The sequence below is a fragment of the Acanthaster planci genome, linkage group LG01 (assembly GCF_054643075.1).
Source record: "Acanthaster planci isolate LZ-2023a linkage group LG01, COTS_SCS, whole genome shotgun sequence".
Lineage (NCBI taxonomy): Eukaryota > Metazoa > Echinodermata > Asteroidea > Valvatida > Acanthasteridae > Acanthaster > Acanthaster planci.
The window spans coordinates 17,408,950-17,436,789 of NC_141777.1; the positions used below are offsets into that span (position 1 = coordinate 17,408,950).

The following is a 27,840-nucleotide window of genomic DNA, read 5'->3' on the forward strand; positions in this document are numbered from 1 at the left end:
TGTCCGTTGAACAAAATTAGGAGGCGGCCAGGCAGCAGAAATTAGCATGTAAAATCCCATTTTCATTCAATTTAATTTTTCCCGTCGTTTCATGTTGTTTAATTAAAATAAATTTTAGGACACTGACATGGAAGCAACTAGTTTATTTTCAGATTACAGGCACAAAATGGTTATGGCAGCACCCTGTTAATCCCATTTTTTACATAATTACAATTTCTGAATATCATATTTCCCAAACAGTGTGCATTTTTGTACCTAACAAATCTTGTTGACTACTTGGTAACCAATTTAGAGAGGAATACCATTGAGAGGAAAAATAGCTATTGTTGAGAATAAGTTTATGGGGTTTTTTGAGAGTAATGTTGATTTTTTTTTTTAGAATTCTTTCTAGGTGAATCTTTAAGTTTTGTGATTTGCAGTGGGTATATTCCAGCTACCTGTATTTTTTGGGGTGTGGAGTTTTTTCCTGGACCGTTGTCTGGTAGGGAATTTCAATTGCCGAACTGTAATGTTTTGGTTAATGTGCTATTGCTTGACGGCCATCTGTGGTATTTATAAACATTTCTCAAACCTTCCTGTTCTTTACTTTTGTGGCTTATTTGACCATTATTTTTGTTCAGAAATATTATAGGTACCATCTGGGTACGTATAACATTTATGTGAGTTACAAGAAAACGAGTGGTGGAAAGAATGAAACATTGCATTTTTACAAAAGCACTTTATTCAAGAACCATATTGTAGCAGAAATTGTGTATAATACATGTATTAATCATTTGATATTCATCTTTTGGGTTCCATTTGATTATCCTTAAAATCTTGTTGAAAATTTAATCTACTTTAATTTCATGCAGTTTTAGAACACTGACAATTTTTGTTGTCTAGTAGATCCCTTGGCCCTAGTCCTGATCCGTAATGACTTTGCCTCCTGCTCCACATTCGTTTCTGGCCTGGGTGGCAGTACTTACAGCAAACTTCCTTTACTCTTGCTGACCAAGTGTTCCCCTAGGGTATTAAACCCCTCTCCCCCTTCAAGGTCCCTGCATATGCTAACCACAGTTGCCACAGTTTCTCAATTCTGTTGCCGGACATCAAGTTCGACACAATGCACCATTAGTTACTCTGATACTTCTGTGCTTTATCCATCCATGTGTTCTTCATAAAATAACCCAACTAAATTTGTGTTAGGCAACACCCCCAGCGTAGTGAGTAGAATTTCTCTTTACTATTTTTCTTATGGCTTAATTACTAGTTGTTTACTCTTTTGTATTTCAATCTAAACCTTTCAAATTCCATTAGCTTATAGTGTACACATTTTGGTATTTTCGGCAAAACCTTCCGACTTCCATCTCAACTTCCGAATTCCATTTCAAGTTCCGGATTCCATCCTCTAAACTCCATCTTCCAAATTCCAACTTTTGTTTCAACCACTTCAATTCTACCCTATCTTGAACTACAACAGTTATTCAATAAATCAGTAAGTGTGTGTGTACAATGGGAAAAAAATACTAGCATTAGTCTATAGCAATAGTCAGCTATAAATATTACTGCACTGACATGTAACATCCTTTGCAACCTTGATGTGTCACTTACATAAAATACATGTTTCACATGTATTTGTAATAGAACTCAATTGATGATGAACTTTACAACCTTTTCCATCTTTTCTAATCACAAATTGGTAGTCTACTTCAAATACATCTACCTGTACATGTACATAAACAAAAGGTGGTTCCATTCAGGTGTAAATCTTTGTTCAAGCTTGAAAATGATTGGTTTTAGATAAGAACTTGGGTTTTATGTGCTAATACATGATTTCACACCTCTAGTAAAGAGTCAGTCCTTTCCCAAACTGTTTTGCTAGAGAGTTACAGATTCATTTTTTTTTTCATTTTGTGAATTTAGCCACACAAGCTTTTCCTTAATGTCCTCTACATTAATAGCTACTCATCTTCTCACTTACTAGTAGGAATATGTTGCAGGTTAAGCTGGCAATAATTTTGTTGATGGTACAGCTAAAAGCTACATCTGTCTGTAGTTTTGTTACAATCCTAACAAATGTTTCCATTTAACATACACACCAAGTCGTACAAAATGTTCATTTTTAACGCTGGACAAATTAAGTTGACCAAATTTGCTGCACGTTCCGTTTGCACAGTAGCGTAACTGTTCCTTTCAGAGTTTCAGACACTGCTTTACAACTCCAACTGTGAATTGCATTCTCTTAAATTGAGAGCTTTTTAAAATATTTGATATGGCCCTACTTCTTGAACACTTGAAAAATACTCTAACGATTGAGGAACATTGTGACATGTAATGCTCCTGCTGTGACTGTACCAGGACAACTTTCATCCAGTAACTTCACATTGTGGTGTATTCAATTCATTTTTTGTGTAAAATGCATAATATTCTAGTGTACCAAACATTAATTTTTCATTCAAGATTTGACTATGCTGGCTTACTGAAATGGCTGTTAACATCTGGGACTCTGTTCTTCTGGTTCCATTTATAAAATAACAAAGGTCATCATTAACATCTTCATATGGAAAGCAGGATTTACACCAGCCGAAGTCTGAGGTCGGCAACCTAATCCCATCTTTGTGATAAGCTGTGAACATTGGAGGTGTAATATCTGTCACCATACAGTGCACAGAGTTTAAAACTAAAACTTTGAGAAGACCTGTTAATTCAAATCAACAATACTTTTAAAGTCACTGTCAGATAATATAAAATATACTTTGTACAAGTAAAATGAAGTGCAGGAATCACTCATTTTGCACAATTTCCCAAAGGCAGGGGACTGCATAAAACAAAAATCTCTACATGTATACCCAGATGCTTTCCAAAATTTGATAAGCGACTGCAGAAGGGAGATTGTAAGTCTGGCTAAGATGAAGATGATGCTGAAATGAGACACACTTCCCTATGAGTGGAAAGCACAAGGTACAAGCCTTGGTGAACCCTCTACAACAGTCTACATCAGCAAGATGATGAAGAAGATAAGGGAAAGAGGAATGTCACGGTGAAGAAAGGTTGCTGCGCCAGTCTTCCATGCTGTGCTCATACCAGAGCCTCTGATGAGTCGATGACAGTGGTGTTTGAAGCAGAGATGAAGAACAACCATGGTCAGATGGCTTGGAGATAGCAGCTTCAGTTGTGAAGCTTGTGTCACTTTACATCCTAGTGTGTAATTCTACTGGCCTTGACATTACCATTGGAAGGAACACCAGCCTTGGTACTCTACAGACAATAAGATTAGTCCTCTCTGAGGTCCAAGCCATTCAACAACATACAGCCACAACGGACCCTGACAGAGGACTCTCCGTAGATGGGTCCAACCTCAAAGCTGACAGTACATGTAGTTGGGACACTCTTATTGACCTGTTGGAGGAAAGAGGGGGAAAAATCATTGCCATATCGATATTTCAAAAAAAATACAGATAGATGTAGATACAGTCATGCAAACCATACATGTACTTTGCCAAAATATTACATTATAAAAAGGGATTCACTGGTATACCGAGTAATTGTACTGGGGATTTTTCTCAAGTTCAATAAGCACACACATGTGGCTGATGAAAGGGAGAGGACTGAGCACGCAGTCCGAAACGTTGAGTATACTCCCCGTTCTTTTCAGAACCACGCATACTCATAAGAGATATTCCTTCACATGGTGCTACCGCAAGCCTTTCCACCTACGGCATAGTGTTGTAAGTATATGTTAGGACTCACCTCCACACTAGGGCCCCTAAAAACATGTACATGTACTTTGATAATGCAATGACAAACTACAAGATGTACCGCCAAAGTGTTGTAAGTACATGCTTGGACTCGCCTCCTCACTAGTAGTAGGAAATAGAAAGTTCAAGCGCACCTCCCCTTTCCTCCCCTTTCACCCACCATCCGCGCCGGGGATTTCCACTTCACTGACCATGACCTTTTGACCCCGGTGCACTTTTTTGTCAACAACTCGTGACATGCACCGACCGCACAAACAATCACTCTCAAACAAAAAAGGGAATTTCCCCTCGCTACAAGTCTCGACTTGCTCGGCCTGAACTCGTGACCTCTACTTACGGCTCTGTTCAAAGCAAAATAGGCTATGTTTACAACCGCCTTAAATAAATGGCCTATATATAAAAATAACAATATATAAAAAACATGTCAAGTCAATTCGATAGAAAAAATGAGAAAAATTTTCAAAACCTATATATAAATAGAGACATGAGCAACCCACAACACACACCTCTACTATCGACCTTTAATCGATTTAAGAAGGCGTTTTTAGAAGATTTTGTCAAGCAGTATAACATCCCATTACCGGCACCCAAGCGTACATTTGACACTAAACCCGAGCTCATTGAAGCCATACGGGCAGACCAGAAACAATTCAGGTACCTCCCGCGTCAGTCATATCGCCAGGTGTTGAAAACGGTTCAAAAATATAATATTCCTTTTGCACACTAGACAGATATGTTAAACAAGACTTTATTGAAGCGATTAAAGCTTACACTCAACCCGAGGAAATTGTGGAAGTTGACATTAGAAACGTCCGACGCTTTAAAGGTAACTACCGCAATTGGGAATTGATACCCCATTTCTTTGAATACGACCTCGTGCACTTTTTTGATTTTTACAAAACTTTCATCGAGAAGAAAGCATTGGAGGAGTTAAAGGAAGTGGGTTCTTACAAATTGCAAACGGCTCTAAAAGTGCAGTTTAGATTGGAAAAACCTGAAAAAAACTGAATTTGGCGTATTCACCTTTCCGAGCAAAAATAAAACAGTTGCAACCAAAGCTGACGTGAAAGAGGCACTCGTTGAACAGAGGGAAATCGAGGACGTGGAGGCTCATACACAAAAAGGTTCTGGCTGGGTGTTTGATAAATTAAAAGCTTTTTACATCAACGTGGATAAATACAATCCGGTGGGTGCAACTTACATTCCATTACCTTTGCAATTGGGGCACAAAAAAGCGATTATAAATGTGGAAAACAAAGATCAACAGTGTATCCGACGGGCACTGAGAGTGGCTTTAAAGTTATGTTCAGACTACGTCAAAAATCAGTTAGAAACAAAACCGAAATTTAGAATAAATAACGAGCGCACCTCGACTTACACAGAAGCAGATGGCCTAAATCTTACGAACATAAGCTTTCCAACACCCATATCTCAGATCCCGCGTATCGAATCAAGCGATCAATGTGTTTGGTTATGACAAAAAAGACGGCCTTTATATTCTTTATAAAAGCAAAAAAATGTCTGAACCTATAAATTTAGTTAATTTACCCAAGGTGAAAAGAGTCACCACTGCTGGATTAGAAACTTTTCTCGGTTGACGGGCGATATCGATCAACACAAAGGCCAAAAACACTGGTGCTTTAACTGCATGTCGCATTTTCAAACAGAAAAAAGTTCAGCAGGCATAAAGAAGATTGTCAAGGGTTAGATGCGGCTCCCTGTTAAGTCGAATTACCCGCCAAAGTCGAAAATATTCTCAAATTATAAAAACAAACAAGCCGCCCCTTTTGTCATTTATGCTGATTTTGAGTCGGTTTTAGAAAAATTACCGCCAACAGATGCAAACACGGTCAAAACACAAACCAATAAACCTCGTGGCTACTCATACGCGGTCGTCAGATGTGACGGGATTGTCACTTTATATCAAACTTACAGGGGTGTTGACGCGGCGGTTAAATTTGTACAGTCGCTTTCTGAGGAAGCAGTCAAGATCGACGAAACGTTTAAAAATAAAGAGCCGATGGTCCGGTCACCAGAGTTACAAAAAATCTACGAAAATTGTAATCGCTGCTGGATCTGTGAAAAGCTTATCGGAAAAACAAAAGAATATCAGTGTCAGTGTCCAATTCCAAATGAATCAAAGACAGGTGCCGAGTTGATTTGTTTAACTTGCGAAAAACCCATCAACAAATTTCGAAAGGTAAGAGATCATTGTCACGTGACGGGAAAGTACCGGGTCCAGCACATGCCAGTTGTAATCTCAAGTTAAAAGTTGTCCCGAATCAAACGTCCATTCCGGTGATATTACACAATCTCGAGAAATATGACGCTCATCTGATAATGCAGGGCGCTCACGAGTACAACGGGGAAGAAATAAAATTAATTGCGAAAAACACAGAAAACTACATCTCGTTTTCATTTGGCCAACTCAGGTTCTTAGACTCCTTTCATCTGGCGGCTTCGCTAGATCGGTTGTTTAAAAACTGTTCACCCGACGATTCTAACTTGCTTCATGAAAGGTTTTCAGAAAATACAAATTTAATGTTGGAAAAGGGAATTTACCCTTACAAATATATCGATTCCTTTGATCGGTTCCAAGAGACGAGCAGTAGACGCTTTTTATAGCTCTCTGAAGCAGTCCACCGTGACCGAGCAAGAACATTTAAGAGCACAAAAAGTATGGCAAGCCTTTGGTTGTAAAAACCTAGGTGACTACCACTACCTATACGTGGAAACGGACGTGTTATTGCAAGCTGCTGTATTTGAGAACTTCCGTAAAGTCTGTACACAGAACTACAGCCTTGACCCGGCCAACTATTACACATTACCGGGTCTCTCTTGCGATGCATTGTTAAAACATTCAAGTATACAACTGGAACTACTGACGGACATTGATAAGCACTTGTTCTTTGAAAGGGCAAAAAGAGGTGGTATCTCTAGTAAGGGTGCAAAGCGATATGCAAAGGCGAACAATACGAGTTTACCTGACTACGACCCAAATCAACCGGAGTCTGATATCATTTTCCTAGACGCCAATAATTTATACGGTTGGGCCATGAGTCAGTATCTACCCACGGGTGAGTTTCAGTGGGTTGAAAACTTAGACAAATGTACTCTCGAGTTTATTTCCAAGTTACGAGCCGAAGACACGTGTGGTTACATGTTTGAAGTGACTTTAGACTATCCGCAGCACTTACACGATTTCCACAACGATTTCCCACTCGCCCCTGAAAATATGTCAATTCCCAATGAATGGTTTTCAGGCTACCAACAAAATTTAATAGCAACGGAGAGCAAGTGACCTCGGTAGACAAACTCGTGACCACTTTAAGCACTAAACAAAAATATGTGGTTCACTATCGCACGTTGCAAAAGTACCTGGAACTCGGCCTTCAGTTACAAGAGGTACACCATGTCATGTCGTTTAAACAATGACCTTGAATGAAAAGCTACATCGACAAAAATACCGAGTTACGCAAATTGGCCAAATCTGATTTGGAGAAGGATTTCTTCAAATTAATGAATAATTCTGTTTTTGACAAGACGATGGAAAACGTGCGATATTGTATGGACGGTCATTTATTGAGGGACTTACAAGACGCTGAGAAATATAAAAAAAATAACTTTTAAACCAAATTACAAATCGACGGTACCATTTAAAGAGTGCGATCTTTCATTTGTGGAAATGTATCGCGTAAAGACCAAGCTAAATAAGCCGATCTATTGCGGAGTAAGCGTGCTTGACCTATGTAAAACTTTAATGTACGATTTCTATTACAGCGAACTGAAATCAAATTTTGGTGAAAAAGTAAATTTACTTTACACGGACACTGATTCTCTGTTAGTTCAGTCCAAACTGACGATTTAAACAGCTACCTGAGTAAAAAGCGCACATTATTGGACTTTAGTAATTATCCGCCCGATCATCGACTTTACGATTCAAAAAATAAAAAAGTCACCGGAAAATGATAGACGACTTTGGCGGCCAAACAATTTCAGAGGTCGTTTGTATACGTCCGAAATGTATTCGATCTTAACTACCGATCAAAATTTAAAGAAGGCGAAAGGGGTAACAAAAGTAGTAACTCAAAAAAACCTAACCCACGAGATGTATAAAAACTGCCTATTTGAACAAAAGCAGCACTTCAATAAACAGCAATTATTTAGATCAGATAAACATCAAATGTACACCGTGTTGCAAAATAAGTTTAGTCTCTCGCCGTTAGACACAAAGCGCTATATATTACCAAACGGGGTTGATACGTTGGCTTACGGGCATTGTCAATCGAGAATTAGAGCATTTAAAGCAACTGACCTCGAGCGAGCTAAGCAATCTGTTAAGCTTAAGTGAGCGGAGCGAGCACAACGCGAATCGTTTATTTATCACTGGGTTTACAACTCTAATTTTAAAGACAAAGAAAAAGCCCTCAATTTGGTTTTTGCGCAGTTAAGACTCGGGCGGTAATTTGGTATCCTCAGGTACGACTTGAAGTTCCTCTTTGACGAAACTCCTATTTGGCCCGTTTAACAGATAATACTAAGTGGGACCCGTTTTTATCCGCTTGCCTTTCACTCGTTTAAATTGACTGGTGCGCTTCTCCACTTGATAAACGTCCACTGACCAGACAGGATCTGTCGCCCTTCTGACGGTGCCGCCCTCTTGCTCGCCCGGGTAATATAAATACCGAACGACCACGCTTGGAGGTAATTCACGCGATGCGCTTTTAACAGGTGCACTCGGTGCTTGTTTCACTCGGTCTAATTTGACGGCTTCTGCAGGAACGGCATCAATTACACGCGTTTTTTCCTCGTTAACAATGTTATGACCTGGGGCAAGCGTTCTACCCATTCCACGTTACGAACTCCTACGTTTAACATTTCTTGAGCGTATTGATGAACAAATAAACGCTCGGCTAAAGTGCGGTTAAACCTTTCCACGATCCCCTGCAACCTATGAACACCCGGATCGCCCACTTGAATTTCTACCCCATGATTAATCATAACCATTATGAATTTGGGCCAAGTCAAGGGCGACCTTTTATAAATTTGTTTGCTCGCTTCGCTCACTTGCTCGGCCGTTTTTAACGGTTCTGCTTATTTATACCGCGAACCCACGTCTACTACGGTTAAAGCGTATTTAAACGTTTTTCTTTTAACACGGTCCTAGGGTAAATACAAGATATCCATTTGATGCGCTTCGTTTGGTTTGACTGATTCTGATTGCAACATTGTAGGTCTCTGTACGTAATTTGGTGCGGGTAAATATATTTGCCAAATAGCCTGCTTTTTTAGCTAGTTCCTAATAACTGATTTGTCCGCACCGGTCTTTTTGTGTAGATGATCGACCGCGCTTTCACCCCACCAATAGCCCTGTGAACTATAAAACAACTTTGAAAATTATTGCTCCATTTTTAAAATAAGGTTACTCAAATCGATAAGCTAAGAAACCGACCAAGGCCGTCCCACCTATAATCCAAACAAACTCGCGAATTTTTTGATCTTCGGAAGGCTCGTAAAAATCGGCTAATTTAGGTTCTGGCAGTAACGGCGTGATATTTTACCAGTCAATTCGCTGTAAGCTCGTAATGCTTCGTCCACGTTTACAAATGTTTGCTGACTCGTGCGTTCTTGTCGCATTCGTTCGTTTAAAAAATCTAGCATATGTACGCGGTTTTGCTCCCAGGATTCCTTTGCTTGCGCCAATTGCTCTAACGCAAGGTTGTGACACTTTCAATCTTCGTCGACTTTACTTTTTGATAAACTGCTAAATAAAAAAATTGAGCCCGTGAATGCCAAGGTGTTTACTATTGCTCCTCCCACCATCATTAAAGCACTAGCCATTTTTAAAATAAGTAAATTAAATGAATAGCGAAATTAAAGATCAACTGTTGGAAATTCAAGCCGACCTAAGCAACATCGAGCAGATGCTGGGTGACATGCGTGCCAATATAGATCACATCGGTAATATCCAATCCGAAACGTTTAGAAAGGAATACGAAGACCTATTTTTTGGCAGCGGGTCTAACGTAATCGCATTTTCTTTTCTTTTTAATTAAAATATTTCAGTAATATAAAAACCGTATAATATAAAACTAATATGTCACATCCATCACATCCAGCCAAAAAACTAAACCCGAGTCGCAGACGCGGAATCGATACGCAATTCTTTTAGACACGCCAATGTTGACGGATCACGGGCCTTTCTATCCGTTGGATTTTAAAGAACCACCGACGTATCAATTGACTTTTAACGGGTACGATAAAGTCGTCAACCCGTCAGATACTGTGGCTGAATATTTAATTTCGGACCTTACCCTAGAATACTAAGTCGTCACCAGTCGAAATCTGGCCCAGAGTTTGAGACAAAAGCATAAGGGGCTCGTCTATTACCTATTCGACCGGATTCGTGAAACTCGTGAAAAAAACAAGCGGTAAACAAGTAGGACACGTTATGGAACATTAGCATCGATCAAACGATCAAGAGCTTAAAAGGCGTTTTGATTTTGTTTAGAGACCCGAATATTAAAAACCCCCAAAGATTTTATAATCTGCACGTCACGAAAACGGTCATCACGGTCGAGGGTAAGCCAAATCAACTTTATTCGCAGGGATTGTTTAAAAACCAACATTGGAACGAGGTGACAAAGTACTTTGGCGATTCGGATACCGAGTCGGCGAGAGCGGTGGTGAAAGATTTAAACTTAACCGGAGTAGATATGGCCGAATATTTAAAAGATAAGTACGGCTTGTGGTTGGATTTCAGAAGTTCCGACGATAACTCGATTTACGGGTCGGGTAGACCACTTGGGGGTGGGGGAGATATATCGATTCAAATGGACGTCAAGCCAAAACCGCGGGACCATTGACGTACGTATTCTTGGTTATGGATGCCCAACTGACGGTGGAAATGGGAATTTTAAAAGTTTGGTTTATTAAATCGGGGTTAAATTAAATGAATCAGATGTACAAGAACCCTCACTGCGCCTTAAATATCGGTAAGACCGGGTCGGGTAAAACAAAATGGATTTTAGATCTTTTAGAAAATGAATACTGGTTTATATTTGAAGCTATCGTAATTATTTGTCCCACGTTATTTAAAAGCAAAACTTACTTGGACCGTTTATGGGTTTACACGGTCGACAACGTTTTTCTTTGTGACCTGGATCGAGAAAAGTTGGAGTTAAACGAAGCGATTGACCTTTATCCAAAAATATTTGACGGTGTAAATACGTTATTTATTATCGACGACTGTGCAGCCGATCAATTTATTAAATATCGCTAAAAAATCGAAGGCAAGTAACACGTGCGCTTTGAGTAGGATGGCCTTTAGCGGTAGACACTTTAATCATTCTTGTCGGTTATTAACTCAGAAATATAATGCCGTATTAAAAGACTATCGGAGCAAAACTGCATGGACCTCGATCTTTCATTGTCAAGATCGAAATTCTTTTAACCAATTTTTGGACGAGAACGATTTAATCCCAGACGAGAAACAAGAGGAGATTAAAAAACACTTGCGTGACGTTAAATTTAGTAAATTGGTGTTAAATACGGAACCGCCGGTGTCGTATGATTTATCGTGCGAAAAAATGAGAAATAATTTATCGATCTAACCAAAGATGAATATGGTAGAAGACAACAAAAAAACGTGTAGCAGATGTCGTTACATTAGAGATCTCTCAAACTTTAAAATTCAAAAAAGACTGGTAAGGCGAATAAACTCTGAAACGACTCTTTAAGTAAAATGAAAGCAAGTAAACAACGAAAAGTTTGTGCGCATGGGAAAGAGAAATATCATTGCGTTGAATGTAACGGAAATGGAATATGCGAACACGGCGAATAAGATACCCTTGTAAAGACTGTAACGGTTCTGGCATTTGCGGGCACGGTAGGCGAAAATCACGGTGCGTTGATTGTGACGGTTCTGAAATATGCCCTCATAAAAAAACATAGATTAGCGTGCAAAATTTGCAGCGACTCTATTCAAGTTACGATTAATCGTTGGTTATGTAGTTATAAACATTACGTTAAAAAAATAATTTATTTAACCCCGAAAAATTTATCGACCAAGAATTTGTACAGGAATTGGTCGACGACCATGAATTTTGTTATTACGATGACTGCAACGTAAAATTGCAATATATCGAGTCAGGAGACGATCAAGCAACGATTGAGAGATAACATACAGACTTTGGACACGTGAAATGGAATTGCGTATTAGCTTGTCGTAAGTGTAATTTAATGCGCAAGTGCAATATGGTTCCCTAGTCAACTGACTTGTAAGCTAGTTAATAATTACTTATTAATTACTTATCCTTAGTTATAGCTGGGCTAACGGAGTCTGGATATAACAATTTAACTTATTACACCTACGTGTATGAATATCTGTGCTTTAAACAAACTTTCAACAATTTTAAAACGTATATAGACATTAAATCAATACCGGCCAATTCAAAAAGCGAATCAACAGCAGAATCAACAGCAGAATCAAAGACCAACGTCAAAGATAGACTTTGTTCAGTTGTAGCATCAGGCGAAAGTAAAAAGTACATGTATTTCGGCAAAGAGTTTACGGTTACAGAAATCGAGTCTCTTTGCCCAAAAGACCAAGAAAAACTTTTCAATCTGTACGAAGTTAAATTTGGTAGAGAAATCGTGAAAACCCTCGGTAACGCGATTCTAAGCCTGTACTCACGTAATTGCAACCTTGATCGATCTCCTAGGGTTTAACGCCAACTTAAAATCCGAAGAAGCGCTGACCAAAGATCTAAACAACGACCCGATTATTAGTCAGACGATGGGTCACTTACTTACCGAAATTTGTTATAAGTACGGCGTGTACCTATCGCCATTGACAGCCGCGTTGATTACGACTTAACACCTGGAGTTCAACAAGAGTCCCCTTATTATAAAAGAAGATGACAACAACCGAAGAAGGGAGCCCGAGCAAAGCGACCCTAGCGAACAGCCCGGTAAACACTCAAATCCAAACGGTGACTGAAGTCAAAAATCCAAAACGAGTGGAACAGGGTAAGAAATTAGCCAAGCACAACAAAAAGATGAAGCAGCAGCTCGACAAATGAAATTAGCGAGCGAAGCGAGCGAACCAAATTTAAAACCAGAAGTCTCAGGAAATAAAATTTATCAAATGGCCATAGAGAACAGAAATTTAATCTTGGATGGATTGGCGATTGGTGCGCTTGCGGTCTATTTAATCTGGAAAAACCGACCAACTAAATTACAAGAACCAATTAGATCAACCAAATTACAAGAACCGATTAAAAGCGACCGACCCGAAATTTTGGTTATGGATTAAATTTAAAAACTCCTTATATTAAATCAATCTAAATCAATCGACGTAAAAGGAATCGCAAATACTATCGAGTAAGCTATTTAAAATTGAACCGCCAGACCTAAATAAATTATCTTTCAAAGACGCGTTAAAATTGACCGCGGTGTCAAGCGGTGCGTTTGCTACCCAGGGTTGGCTAGTGGCGCAAGGTATATTGCCCACGATTTGCCCACCACTTAAAGTTGTTTTTTAAATCGTAAATTTTAAAGTTAAAGTAAAATGGCTGAAGGATTTGATCTGGAGGAAATACCTCTTCAAAATCTAGATAACAAACAAACAAATTAAAATGATTTAGAGTGGGATTATTCGTTGTTTGAAGAAGATCCTATTGACGTTGGGCCGGACGAAGAAGAAATATATGGTGGTTTAGATATCGAAGAAGAAATATATGGTGGTTTAGATATCGAAAAGCGATATAACGAGTTAAAAAAGACGTCCATCCTTCATACGAGCTTAGGCGATGGATGCGCGAATCTAAAGTGAACGACTTTTACTCAGCTATTCAAAAAGAAACTGGTTACGAAATAGAAATTAAAGACCCAAATATTTTTAATTTAGATAGTAAAGATCGCCTGTACGTAAAGTTCGAAGGCAAAAAAGTTCTTTTAACCCAAGAAAATAATAGTAAAGTATTTCTTAGCCTAAATACTGTTAGACAAAGAACAAACATGGGTTTTATAAGACGCGTCTTATCTAGTGAGCGACATTGTAGACGACCTCACCCGTGACATACATGTAGACGTTCAAACCGAAGGGTTAAATTACAGAGACCAAGTGGCTTTAGATAAATCGTTACAAACAATAAAAGGAGAATTAATTAAATCAAGGTAAATTAGATCAGTTAGACGTAAAAATTCAAAAGGTCGAAGCCGAGTTGGAAGAAGCGGCATCTGAAGGAGAACGTACGGAACTTCAACGGCAATTAGACGACTTACAAGTCGAAAGACAAGGTAGATTAGAAGTCATCGATAGAAACACCGATCAATTGAGGAGCCAAATTAATGACTACAATTGAAAAGATCATGAATTCCGACAAAACTTTACGCGAGAAAATTCGAACGATATTTAGAGAGCAAGGCGTCACGATCGTAAGCATTTTAACAGCTTTTAGTTTGGCTGTAAGTACGATCGTAAGTAGCATCGTAGCTAGCGTCAGAGCTGCTGGAACGCCTACGCCTGAACCTGAACCTGCACCAGCGCCGACGCCAGCTCCTCCTTCCAAAGGTGGAATACCGATTGGATCACACGTCAATTATGGTATTTGGCAAACGTCTTGAAGAAACTCGGGTTGAAAGCTTTAGGCGCTTTGCCCGGAATCATCGGTAGTGTTTTAAGTTGGATTTTTAATGTGGCGAGTAAAGCGGTCGGATGGGTAGCAGATCACGTGTGGACTTTGTTTGTAGGCGTGGCTGTTTTGATTTTGACGCACGTGCAAAAGATGTAAACGGGTTTAAAATAGGCAAAAAAAATAAACCTCACCTCAAATTTGAGATGAGATTTTTTTAAGCCTTAAATCAAACCGTTTAAGTTAAAACTTTAAACAACATAAAACCGATGACACCCACGGCAACGGCTCCAACGGTTGAGGACAGTTTTTCTTCATTGTGTACAAGGTTTGCTCGCTGGTTGTTGAAGTTGCTTTGGTTTGGGTAACAGTTCTGGGTTGCTCGGTTCGCTCTCTGGTAAAAGTTCTTGGTGCCTTGGTTCGCTCGCTTTGGGGCTTTCTCCCAAATTTAAACTCGGTACGTATCCAGTCCTCATATCCACAGTCGCGATTTGTAAATTATTGTTATAACCCTCAAACATACCGATGCGTAAGTCCATGTCCGAAGGCACCAGGTATAACCCCAGAGCGACTACAAAGTTTAAAGGCTATTTTACGTATTGTAGCGAATCTTGGAATTGGTCGATGGATTGTTCTAAATTTGGTTCTGAGTTGATAAAAGACTTCACGATCATAATAAATTGCCTTTGCGCGTCTAATCCGGTGCAAGTGGCTAAAACGCTGGTCTTGGTTTGTGCTTGTGCCCCGAGTAACGCGTACACGTAAGCTCGAATCGATTCGTTTACCTTGGTAATTCCCACGTCTGTCAACTGAGACTTTTTAGGAACAAAATCCCACCAGGCCAAAGTGACCGCGTCCGTAATAATGTAATGTCGTAATAATAAGCGGTACCTAATCAGTTTGACAATGTATCGCGGGTTTGTTTATATGATTTATTCGGTTCGACCCCGTATAAAAGGCACATGTCCGTAAACTTCCCATGGTCATAATTATTGTGTAACGCGTTAAATACGTCGTCGCTCGGAATGGGCATTATGCAGTCGTAAAATATTTTTCGTACGGTGTAATATACGTGAAAATTAAATAAAGCCGACACGTACGGATTGGGGTCGGATAACAAGTCAAAACCTACGCCGCAGGCCGTCGTCGCGCCATAGACCGCAAAATTAAATTGATTTTGATAAAACGATATCGGCTTGGTCACCCAGCGATTAACAGCTTCGACCGTGGTTACTTTCAGTAATTTATACGCGTGTGTTAAATTTGGAGACTCGGCTGTAAACCAGTTGTCTTTGTTGATTAAAATCGTTAAACTACTTAACTTGGCTCCCATTTATTTTATACGTATTTTAAAGGAGGTGCCGTCGGTTGGGTCGCTTGATAAGCAGTTGGTAGGTCTTCGTATTTAACCGACTTTGTTAAAGTTACTCGCCAAGTTTTTTCATAAGATTTTTTTTAAAACCGCCGCCGGTTCGTTGGCCAGCGCTTCTGCTCTCTCGTTTACTTGGCTTTCAAATTCTTCTTTCGCTCGCTTGCAATTTGGTGCTCGTGTTGGACCTAATTTTTTCTTTCATTTCGTTAAACTTGTTCAGCTCGGACAAAATAAGTACAAATTCTTCCTGGGATATATCATCGTCTTCAATCACGTGAGATACGTATTCATCGATGGTGTTTAATTTAGCATCTGCCAACATTCGAATTTGGTCGCGTTTTTTGGTTTAGTGGTTGAGTCTACGGGAGGCGTACTTTAGAACTGCGTAAGCACCGAACGCACTGATAGCGATGCCTCCCATCACAAGTCCGATGGGTCCGGTAACGTCGCCCAAAATGGCAGGAATGCCGACGGCTGCCAAGGTCGCGCCCAATGCTTCCACGCCGTACTCTACGTACCCGAGTGCGATGACTACTCGTTTAACCTTTTTGTAGCTACTTTCCCGCGCGTCGCGTTGTCTTTGAATTTGGGATTTAATTTCTTCGATCTTTCTGAGTCTGTAAATTTTCGTGCTCGCTTCGCTCGCCTCGCTTGTCCCTTTCTGCTTGTTCGGCCGAGTTTAAAGTCAAATCGGGATAAATGTTAGTCGTCATCTTTTTATTATATACGCGTTTTAAAAAATGTCTGACTCGATTAAAATTTTGCCGATATTATTCAAGAGCTCACCTCGATCGTTTTCAACAGAAAAAGTCAACTCACTGATGTTCCTGTCGATTAACTTTTAGGCGTTTCACACGTCATGGGTGTTGAGGTGCAAGGTTCGGTCGCAATTATGTATAGCAAGTCTAAAGACTTGCCGTTATAAAAGTTGTCAAATGTATTTAATTGTTTGCAATACTTAAGCACAAGTTTCAAGGGGTTTAAATTGTACTTGCCTTCATAAATTCTTCTCCTGAAGACGAACAGAGCACACTGTTCGAAATGTTGAGTGGACCCCGGTTCTTTTCAGAACCTCACACACTCAAAGAGAGAATTTGTTTACATGGTGTCACCGCAAACTTCACATAGTTAGATAGTTTCATAAATAACGTTGGATAAAAGTTTTATTTTGGGTCAGTTCAATAGCTTAGACACTTCTTTATTTAGTCGCAACTTGAGATTGGGGTCCGTAATGGCCAAAGTCACCCTTTTAGATTCTGAGTGAGCCTTAAAAGAAACATCCGGAGTCGAGTTTAATAAAAAGTCAAACCAGTCCATGTTATAATAACCGGGAGATACCACGATGTTTCCTCTTTGACACTCGGGTAATGGTTGAGATGAGCTTCGCGAATGAAGTCTGTCGTATATAGGTTCCGTTAGCCCCGTCAAAATCAGTCTTTTAGTTAATTCTCTTCTGGGTCTTGTGGGTTGTACGGGGGCGTTTGTGGTAGGTCGAGTTGGGGGATTCCCTTCGTAAATTTCATCCAAGGCTTGTCTTTGTCCCTCGAACAGTGAAGCTGATTTGACGTTTTTATCGTTGACATCATAAGCTAAACGAGCTCGCGTTTCTAATGGTTGTCTTTGGTTTAACTGATCTTCTAAAGTTGTGATTTCTTTGTTTAGCTGCTCAATTTCATCAGCGATGATGTTGATTTCTCCGGCTAAATTGCCTCTTTTATTTGCTTGGATCAATCTGTTTTTAGCTGTTTTTACTAATTCTGAATTGGGAGATACATCCGTTCTTTCCTTTGAAGGTATTCCAGGCGGTCGTTCGCCAAGTACCCCCACGGGCCTACCATCCAAGTTTGTATCCCACTCAATTTCAGTCGCGTTTGTTACCTTAAAATATCCAGCTTCAAACTTGAATATCCTTTACTCGGACGCCTTTGGTGTTGTTGCTCTTGTCTTTCAATTTAAACGTCCGCTCGCTCTCGGTTAAGTAAAATGTGTGAGTCTCCATTTTATTATATACGTTTGAAAAATCTTGTTTGGCGAGGTTTAATTTGTCGAGGGCGTTTTCCCAGTGCTTATCTGAAACTTGAAATAGATCTTTTACTTTAGATTCGGTTTCCCCAGTTACGTCTTGATAACATACCGCGATTAAAGCCTTCAACGGTTTACCTCTAGAGATCTTGCCATTTAGAACTCGGTTTAACTTATATTCTATTTCGCCCGCTTTGCCGTTTTCCAATTGAACGTTTAACTCTTTTAAAGTTTTTCTCGATTTTGGTGGTGGCGGTTTTTTCCAAACGCAATGCTTGTAATATCTATCTCCCATGTCTACAGGAGTGTGTGAGGAAGCCCACCCAAAAATTAGACCGCAATGTTTACACGCGTATCTTTCGTCCATTTCTACTACGTAATGATCACACGTGTTCCCGGGTCGTCGTGGTGGGGTTGGCCATTTAGGTAATGAGCCGGTTAAACGATAAATCTCTGCGTCCATCATTTTTTATTAATAGTCCATTTATTTAAGGAACGAGTGACGTAAAAACAACCTCAGTTATTCCGAGGAATAACCGAGGTTTAAGTTAAGCATGCAAATTTAATCGACTTCTAGTTCCACGGGAGATTCAAATCTAGATCCGTTAAACGCTTGCAACGCCGACTTGTTTGAAATTAGTCCGTCGTTTCTAATTTTTAACATTGCCGCTGTCACTCTATACCGAATGCTAGCGCCGCACGACAGTGAACCATGGGTACCGTCGTATACGTCTTTTGGACAAATGAATGATTGTGCGTCGCATCTCTTATTGATAAATTTATCGATATTTGACGAGTCAATGGATCTTTTTTGGTCATCAAATAGGGAAGCATAGGGATCTATTTTAACGTACATTTGGTTTTTAGCCGTATAAGGTGGTTTAACAACACATTCGATCTTGCTCAATTCATCAATATCGCGACTGGCTTTGTAGGCGTTTACGGTGTTAGACGGGAGATTAGACTCTTGAGACTCGATAAATTTATAAACGGCCAAATTTATGTGATCAGGTATGCTTGTCGTAGGTTGTTGTATCTGATAGCAAATTTGACGGCCTTTGATGTTTTCGGGGGGTTTATCTCGAGTGCCGTATTTATAAAGTGGGTTTATGCCGTAACATGGTTCTATCGTCATAATCAACAAGCATTTATTTTGGCTGTTGTGATGGTAAAAAATGGGTGAAGTGTAATGAACCCCTTCTTTAAACAAGGGTTTTGAAATAATTAATTTACTCGGGTCAAAGGGACCGTAGGTAACATTGGGGTCGCAGTTGTCGGCATTGCGACGCTCGTGGTCATCTGAAACGATATATACTTGGGCTGACATGGTTCTAATTTTCCCGGCTTTGTTGTAAATTCTTTTTCATTTTTATTCGGGTGGGATTTCTACTTTAATTAAATGTTCAACGTCAACGTCGTATTCAATAATTAGTCCAATTTTGTATAAATCCGTGTCGAGTACAGTCGCTGAATTGGGCAGTGACTCATTTTCTCGCGATGCCGCAGCTTTTTATGCTTACCATCTACGCGCACCACGTGATCCATTCCTTCCAACTCGACACAATTTACGCAGCAGACACAATCTGTACAACCAAAACATTCGATACAATTGCCACACTCGTAACAGTCCTCGCAACTGTCCAAGGCATTTGAATTTTGACAGTCGTATGAATTAAAACAAGCCACGCAATTTATACATCTACCGCAAAAGTCTCAAGTGGAGCAGTTATTACATCTGGCGCAGTCGTGGCATTCCTGACAATCGTGGCATTCTGTACAATCCATACATTTGCATAAACGGTTGGAATTTAAACAACGAAAGAAATTGTACGAATCTATCAAATCGATTGAATTTCTCGTGTCTTTGCAAAAATAACAATTCACGTTTGTAGTGTGATCTACCATTTCTTTTTATGTAGTATTTATTTTTTTTGTTTTTATAACGGGCAAGTCAAGACTTGTAGTGAGGGGAAGTCCCTTTTTTGTTTGAGAGTGATTGTTTGTGCGATCGGTGCACGTCATGAGTTGTTTACGGAAAAGTGCGCCAGGGTCAAAAGGTCAAGGTTAGTGAAGTGGAAATCCCCGGTGCGGATGGTGGATGGCGGAAATAAGGTGAAAGCGGGGCGAAAGGGGAGGTGCGCTTGAACTCTCTATTTCCTACTACTACACTGGGCCCCTACAAACATGTACATATACTTTGATAATGCAATGACATACTACGTGATACAGTAAAAAGATAATCGATGACTCGCGGTGTCGTGTTGCTGGTAGCGACGTTTTGGCTGCTGGTGCTGCTAGCCTTCATCAGGCAACTGAAGTCTGGATGCTGCAGAGTCCGCTATATACCGCTGGACCACGTCCTCCGCGTGTCCCCCGCCGTGTATTGCGGACGCAGCACGGGTGACCTCAGCGGGCGACGCACACTCCACTCCATGGGCGTGAGGGGGCTTGTCCTCGTGTGGCTCCATTGCGCTCCGGTGCTCCGGTGGTTGTGTTGGCTGATGGTGGGGAGCCAGAATCCGGGGATGTCGATGCCGCTGTCTCTGTTGATGTTGTGTCCATTCAGGCGGATGTAGATGGCCTCCTTGACGCGTCTTGTGTACCAATGCTGGTCTTGGTCCATGCACTGCACGCTGTCCCAATTGGGGTGGTGACCAGCTCCCCAGGTGTGCTCGGCTACCGCTGACGACTCCACACGGGAGAGTCTCACGTCGCGCTGGCGCTCCTTGATTCTCTCGCCGATTGGTCTGCCAGTTTCGCCGATGTATACCTTGCCACAGTCACCGCATGGTATCCTGTAGACCACTCCTCCGCGTCTTCCGGGTGGGATGGGATCCTTAGGGCGCACGAGTTGGTTCCTCAAGGTGGTGGATGATCGGAACACGGTACGGACGCCGTGGTCCTCCAGGATCCTCTTTAGCCGTCCGGAAATACCGTCCACAAAGGGAAGAATGGTGAAAGCCTTGTACATGTACTTCGGTCGCTCCACTTTGGCGCTGGTCTTGGGTCTTGATGATTGCCGGATGAAGGATGCTGGATACCCGTTCGCCGTGAGGGCAGCGGTGACTCGGCGTCTCTCGGCGGCTGTGTGGTGCGGTCTGGTGACTAGGCGTGAGGCGCGGTCATGTAGGCACTTGGCCACGCCCCTCTTGACGGACACTGGGTGGTGTGAGTCAAAGGCCAGGTACTGGTCGGTGTGGGTAGGCTTGCGATACACGGTGCTGGTCAGGCTGCCGTCGGGTTCCCTGTGCACCATGGTGTCAAGGAATGCAATCCTGTTGTCTTGCTCAATCTCGATGGTGAAATGGATGCTGGGCTTGAGGCTGTTCAGGTGGTTGAGCAGACGGCTGGCTTGATCTCGTGGTGCAATGACAAAGGTGTCATCGACGTACCGCTTCCACAGGGTAGGACGGCAGTCGGGTGGGCAACTCTGCAGGGCTTCCTCCTCGAACGATTCCATGTACAGATTGGCAATAACCGCTGACACCGGACTACCCATAGCTGCTCCATCTGTCTGTTCATAGTACGCTCCATCGTGCAGGAAATACGTGGAACGCACCAGCACCAGCAGCCGAAACGTCCCTACCAGCAACACGACACCGCGAGTCATCGATTATCTTTTTACTGTATTTGTCATCCACCGCGGTGATTATGTTTATCTCTTCTATATGATGTAAACATCATCATCTTTGATGTAGGCCCTAAACGATGCTTATCTGTCAGTAGGTCTACATGATTTCAAGACATGACTGATGTCTCTTTGGATTCTTTTTTCCCAAACAATTTTCGGGTGGTCATATTCATAGCCTGTATAATAATAATCAGTAGAAAAAGGTGCATGCCTTTCCAAAATGCTAGATCACAATTTCAATGAAGTAGTTTTTCAGGTAAAACTGGCAGCAGGTACATGTAGGTTGAACAAATTGAAATCGGATACTGTTACGATCCCAGTTGATCCAAATCCTTTTGTGTCTCCCTAAAAAGGTGCGTGTGGAATTTACACATGTTCCAAAAACCTATAAAAGACTCCGTAGTCATTGATTTCGCTCTCAGTCAGTGCCTACATGCTTTTAGCATGTGCGTTTCGAAATAGCCGGCGTTGGGTCAGCACCTCCTTGTCGTCTATGCCTCGATTACTGTCACACCGTGGCCAAGGCTAACACCGCTGAGGGACCGTGGACCCTGGAGTGTCGTGGCTCCATGTAGAAGCCGAATCTCGGGGATCGACACTGACCTGCCTGTCTGAACTGGGCTGTTCTGGCGCGGAGTGCGGAGGTGCTTGGCCCGACGACTGCGCTCTTTTAGCCATGGCACTGACTGGGCGGGGCCTAATTTTCTTCTGTTCTTGTGTTGGCTCCTTAAGGTAATCATACTCGGCCGAATATAATTTGCCTCTTCGCATATTAATATATTTTTGCCGGCTTGCTAATTTTCAGTGTAATTAATTCTGCTTGGCTGTGCTAATGTAAATAATTTCCTTTTATACTTTTGACTGTTCAAATTCACGATGTTCTCGCATGAGAAGTTTAAGTTGCAGCAAACCACTAGATTTACTTTGTTTTAATTTACTGCTTTGCTGATTTAAGTTAATAATTAAATGTTATTCCAAATTAGTTCCTTTATTGTCCTTTGCTCGTATGTTTTAGTGTCCTGATTCCCGTCTTTTGATTTTTCTTCTGCCGTGCATTCTCCGCACGTAACAGATACTAATTGACAAACCTTCAACGGTCGAGTTGAAGCGGAAAGGCCTACTCGACAACTCGGCATGGCCCTTAACTTGTACAGTAGGTCTTTAGTAGCTGTTCATGTATCAACTATCATGTGTATGGAAAGGAAGAGCCAATAACGTTCGACGTATCTAAGGCTTGAACAATATTGTGAACATGCCAAGCACAATCTTACCTCTTGCCTCTCGTTTGACATTTAGTCCCCCACTCCTGTACATGGAAAAGTTCCACGCCCCAATAACTTAGTTTTGATGGCGATTGGGCAGCTTAGTGCCTCCGATTTTTTCTTATGTTCCAAATATTCACTAAATTCAGACTAAACTGTTTGCATGGTTGAGTCGGAATCAAAGATAGTATAGCGTCCTGCGCTGCGCGGGGATATACATGTACTATCGATTGTAGGTCAACTCACCCCCATGGTTGACTTGCCCCTTACCAGCTCACCCTTTACCGACTCGCCCCCTGATCGACTCGCCCCTGATCGACTCGCTCCCTAGCCGACTCGCCTCTAAGTTATCCAAGCACGTATGGCCGGCCCATTCACCATTTAATAAAAAACACAATTTCGGATAAAAAAAATGGTACATACATGTATTAGGCACAATGTCTGGCGACGCAAACCTGTGGAAGTGTTAAGGAGACATGATTTATGACAAAGGGGTAAGTTATTATTATTCTAGTCAGGTATAACTAGATAGAGAAACACCAAAAGGAAATTGACAAGATTGGAATGTCTTTTCAACTATATCACATCGTTTAATTAAAAAGCTACCGGAAGAATATACGTTAAGTTACTAGTAAATAAATTAAAAACACTCTAAAAGATATTCAATTCCAAAAAAGGAAGAAAAATACAAATATCACGAGTTAAAATCACTCCCAAAAATATTACGAAAATAAATTTAAACATTTTGGGTTGACTCTGCCAGCGCTTGTCTGAACTGGGTACATAACAACAGAAATGAATATCGGGTCACTACAACAAGATTAGTCTACTTGTGATTAGTGGTGATGTCCAAATATTTATCACCGTCCGGGAGACGTTCGTGTCGCGTCGTTGGATAGAACCATTTTTTTTAATACATTGGGCCGGCCATATTTGCTTGATGTTCCTAGGAGGGCAAGTCGACCAGGAGGCGAGTTGGTAAGAGGCGAGTCGGTCAGGGGGCGAGTTTACGAGGGGGCGAGTTTACGAGGGGGCGAGTTGGAAAGGGGCGAGTCGGTCAGGGGGCGAGTTGACCTGACACCAAGGGTCCAGTCCACTAATTCAAGCCCATTAAAAACAGTGTAAAATCAGCACTGTTCAGGGCCCAGTAGCATGCACGCTAACATCCCTGAGATTTCTGAAACACAAATTAAATTCTTGTTTGATCACTTATCTTTCAATTTCTTTTCAATTTGTTGTGGGTTAACCAATTACATTTTTAATTATTCCCACAAAACAAAAATCACCCCCCAAAAAGTGATTTTTCCGAAGTCTGGTTGCAGCCATTTTTCAAGTGGCAACCCTCAACTTTCTCTGGCTCTTAGGACCATTTTTCAACCGTAATTTTTAGCCCTTCTGCTCTCATATGAAAGCTCAAAGACCCAGGGAGTTGATCCCGGCAACGATTTACACAATTTCATCATTTTGGGGGCCAAACAATCTCCTTTTTTAAAAGATACTGTGGGGGCACTTTTAATGCTAATGAGCTGGCCAGAAATTCTCACTTGAATTAGTGGTCTGCACCCCCAACAGTGGTCGTCTGAACTGCAGTGGAATCGGGGCCTAGTTGAGGAGGTACACTGACGGACCCCTATCTCTCATTCCGACCTCTGAAATCACTTGGTACCATCCCATTTCGGGTTTCAATTTTAAACTGCACGTTAGGAAATAGGAATACGACTGAAATTGGGGACGCCGCAAGACAGCCTGAAGACAGCCTGAAGACAGCCCGCAATTCGGTTAAATCAATAACAATCCATGCATTAAAGGGAGGCAGTAATTTTCCACTATTCGGTAGGGCCTACTCTGTTCCAAGATAAACTGAAGAGAATGCTTGAATTTCTTCCATAAATATCATTTTTTTCATGATGAAATTGGGAAAATGACACTCATTGAAGGGAAAGGTGTTATAGTCAATCTGATTTCATCGCTTATAAATCAGTTTCCTTTTTTTCAAGTTGGGAGACATACATGTACTCTACGCCATTCACAATCTAAGATATTCAACAGATAATATTATTCCATTGTTGTGACTTGATTTGAGAAAAGGTTTACCAGAAATGTAATCAGTACATTTTTTTATTTTTATTATTCCAACGGCTTCAGCCAAGACCCTCATTATTTTCAGCAAGCCTAGGGCAGCATACAATGGCTATTTCTGTGTCAAAACGCGTCAAGATGTTCCGTTTTCAGCATTGTAACGATATTCACATTTTAGACAACTTATATTGCATATTACTTCAGACAAAAATGTACCCTACATGTTGAAAAGTATTGGCAGACCACTAGCCACACTTAATTTCAGTAAAGGCTTTATGGAATTCCTTTTTCTGTGTCAAAACGCAAATCCTGTGTTTAGGATACAAAAATTTCATTTGCCACAATTTGTAATAACACCAGTATTAATTCAGACGAAAATGTACCCTGCAAGTTAACTTATATTTTCATTTTCGTTGCATGACTGGAATTGTGATACCACTAGCCACACATTTAAAGGGCACGTATAGGGTACACGTGCACAAAGAGCAATATTTTTATCTTTTTAGCATATACACAAATGCACATTTTAGACAATTTAAAATTGCGTCTCACATTCAGACAAAAATACGTGTTTTAAATATTGTTACTTTCTTTGTATGAGTCAAATTGGTAGACCCCTATACCACACTTAATTTTGTGTCAAAACGCCTCTCAAAGATATCCCGTTTACAGGAATGGTCATTTTGCCACTATTTGTAATTGCGTGTACTTTAGACGAAAATGTACAGTACATGTTAAGAAATATTTTCATTTTCTTTGCATGATTCAAATTGGAATACACTCAATTTCAGTTAGGGTTGTATGGAAAGCCTATTTTGTGTCAAAACGGTTCTCGAAGATATCCTGTTGTTAGCATACAAGAATGCGCATTTTAGACAATATATAATTCCGTATTACTTCAGACGAAATTGTACCCTACATGTTAAGAAATATTTTCTATTTTTTCCATGACAAGAATTGTCAGACTAGCTGTCACACTTAATTTCAGTAAGGGCTAGGTACTATATGGAATTCATATTTCTTTGCCACAATTTGTCATTGCGTACACATGTATTAATTCAGACGAAAATGTACCCTACATGTATGTACACTTAAATTTATATTTTCATTTCCGTTGCATACATGTAACTTGAATTGTGATATATACCACTGGCCACACTGCATGTACCCTAACTTATAGGTACACGTGCAGAAAGAGCAATATTTTTACCTTAAATTCACATAATCATTTACATTTGATGAAGCTCCATTACTCCCGTGCATGAATCTCCAGTTTCTCTTTCTCTTCTAACGTTCCGATGAAACTTCACTCCAGCCCCATGCTTATTTTGTGTTGGTTTTTTTCTCTCTCTCCTGGAGCTGTGTTATATGCGACAGGAGATACTGTCCGTGTCCTTTCTCTATGGTGTGCATGAGAGTCCTTTAAAGGCCTGATGAATATTCATCATACTACAATATTTTACTGCGGTGTGGGTATGTGTGTACATGTACAAGGAACATGTTTAGTGCAGCGGTGAAAAAATCAGGATACTTTGCATTTGTTGAGTTGATAAGCTTGTTATCAGAAAGTTTAAAGTTTTACAAGACTATTAACCCCCATATAATTTTCAAATCCATTAGTGAAGAAAATTGAGGTTGATTTACATCTTGTCACCTCCAGGACACATTCAAAAAAAAATTATTCTGATGTCCATGCTCCTCACCGGAAGTTATAGGTATTGTTATTGACACACTTTTTGACAGTATTGAATTTATAATTTCTGCTAAATTACAGACAAAACAAACTGCAACATTGAGTATTAAAGTAGAAGGTCCTTCTAAAGTTTGTTCTGAATTGGAATACTTTCAATCTCAGGAACAAGATTTTTAAACAATGTCATTCTTTGAATACTCATTAACTTCGACTCCATGTCACTCTGGAAGAACAGGCCAAGCGATCATTCTTTAGCGATTAAAATTCCAATATCCACAATTCGCATGTCCTTCCCATTAATGATGCCAAAAATGGTCGTTTCTAAACTTGATAAACATGTACAGGTATATGGTGAAAGTCTAGTGAAGTAATACATAATTATATCACACCGTATGAACAGGGTTGCAGTTTGTTAAATGTCAACTCTTCATCCTGTGTAAGAAATTTATGCCCACATCGTACAAAAAAATTGGCCCTCTGAGGATAAGACCAATCCCACTGCAAGAAAAATTTTGCGACTACCAAAGTGACTTACCCTGTACACGTCACTTACAGTAGCGCCAGGCGTACAGTTCACCCCAACAGAAAACTCTTCTCGTGTCGTTCAGTGGTATATGTCCCTGCGTGATTGACCTCCATTGCGAATCACTGTAAACAAATGCAATCTGTACATTGGTAACGAGGTAATATTATGTATTACCTCATTATATTATGTATTACATGTAATGATGTATTACTAAAAGAATTCGCTGTTATAGATTTTAAAAATGTTTAAGTAAAGAAATTGTATATTCTAAGCCTTCGCTATGGCTGCGTCATTGTTGCCTTGTTTTGGGGTACATGCAATAGTTCAGGGGATGTCAAAAGTCCCAAACCTACTGTAGAGCCGCGCCTATTGTGAACGTCTTCATTTCTTGCAAAATTCATAGGGTGCTGAAATTAAAAGGTCAATAAAGAGGGACAACAGTTGTGCTCGTTGAACAAACATTGGAAGGGTACTATAATAAATCATTAAATGCGTTATAAAACAGGAATACAGTATGGAATGCAGCCTCTTACGTAGTTTTGGTTCAAAGTGTGATCCGATATGCCATTGTGACAGAGAAATATTAAATTTTCTTCAACTTCCAGATTCTCGTCGGAATACAAAAAGCTTCGACATGTACCAGTGGGGCAAAGATCTTTCTTCTCTGTGCCACGTGAAAATAAGATGTTAGCCGGTCGGGCTGCAGGCTGGAGTTCTCCTCCCCCAAATGTACAGTAGTATTTTTGTTACGTGAAATGTAACAAAAGGTTGACAGTTGTAAAAGCTACGTCCAACATGCACGTACGAGTCAAAATGGGACTGGCGCCCTCTCGTGGTGGCTTTTTGAGCAACCTGACAGAAGGTTGACGTAGAACAGGCAA

The 27,840-nt window shown here is 40.6% G+C and overlaps 1 long non-coding RNA gene across 1 annotated transcript; it reads right to left on the bottom strand.

The window, feature by feature from the left end:
* Window positions 1-698: 698 nt before the first annotated feature.
* Window positions 699-27,782, bottom strand: LOC147800495 (uncharacterized). The gene is made up of 3 exons (XR_015425737.1): window positions 27,493-27,782; window positions 26,969-27,081; window positions 699-3,378 (listed from the first exon to the last, which is right to left on the bottom strand). It is a non-coding gene; the product is annotated as an uncharacterized LOC147800495 (long non-coding RNA).
* Window positions 27,783-27,840: the final 58 nt, after the last annotated feature.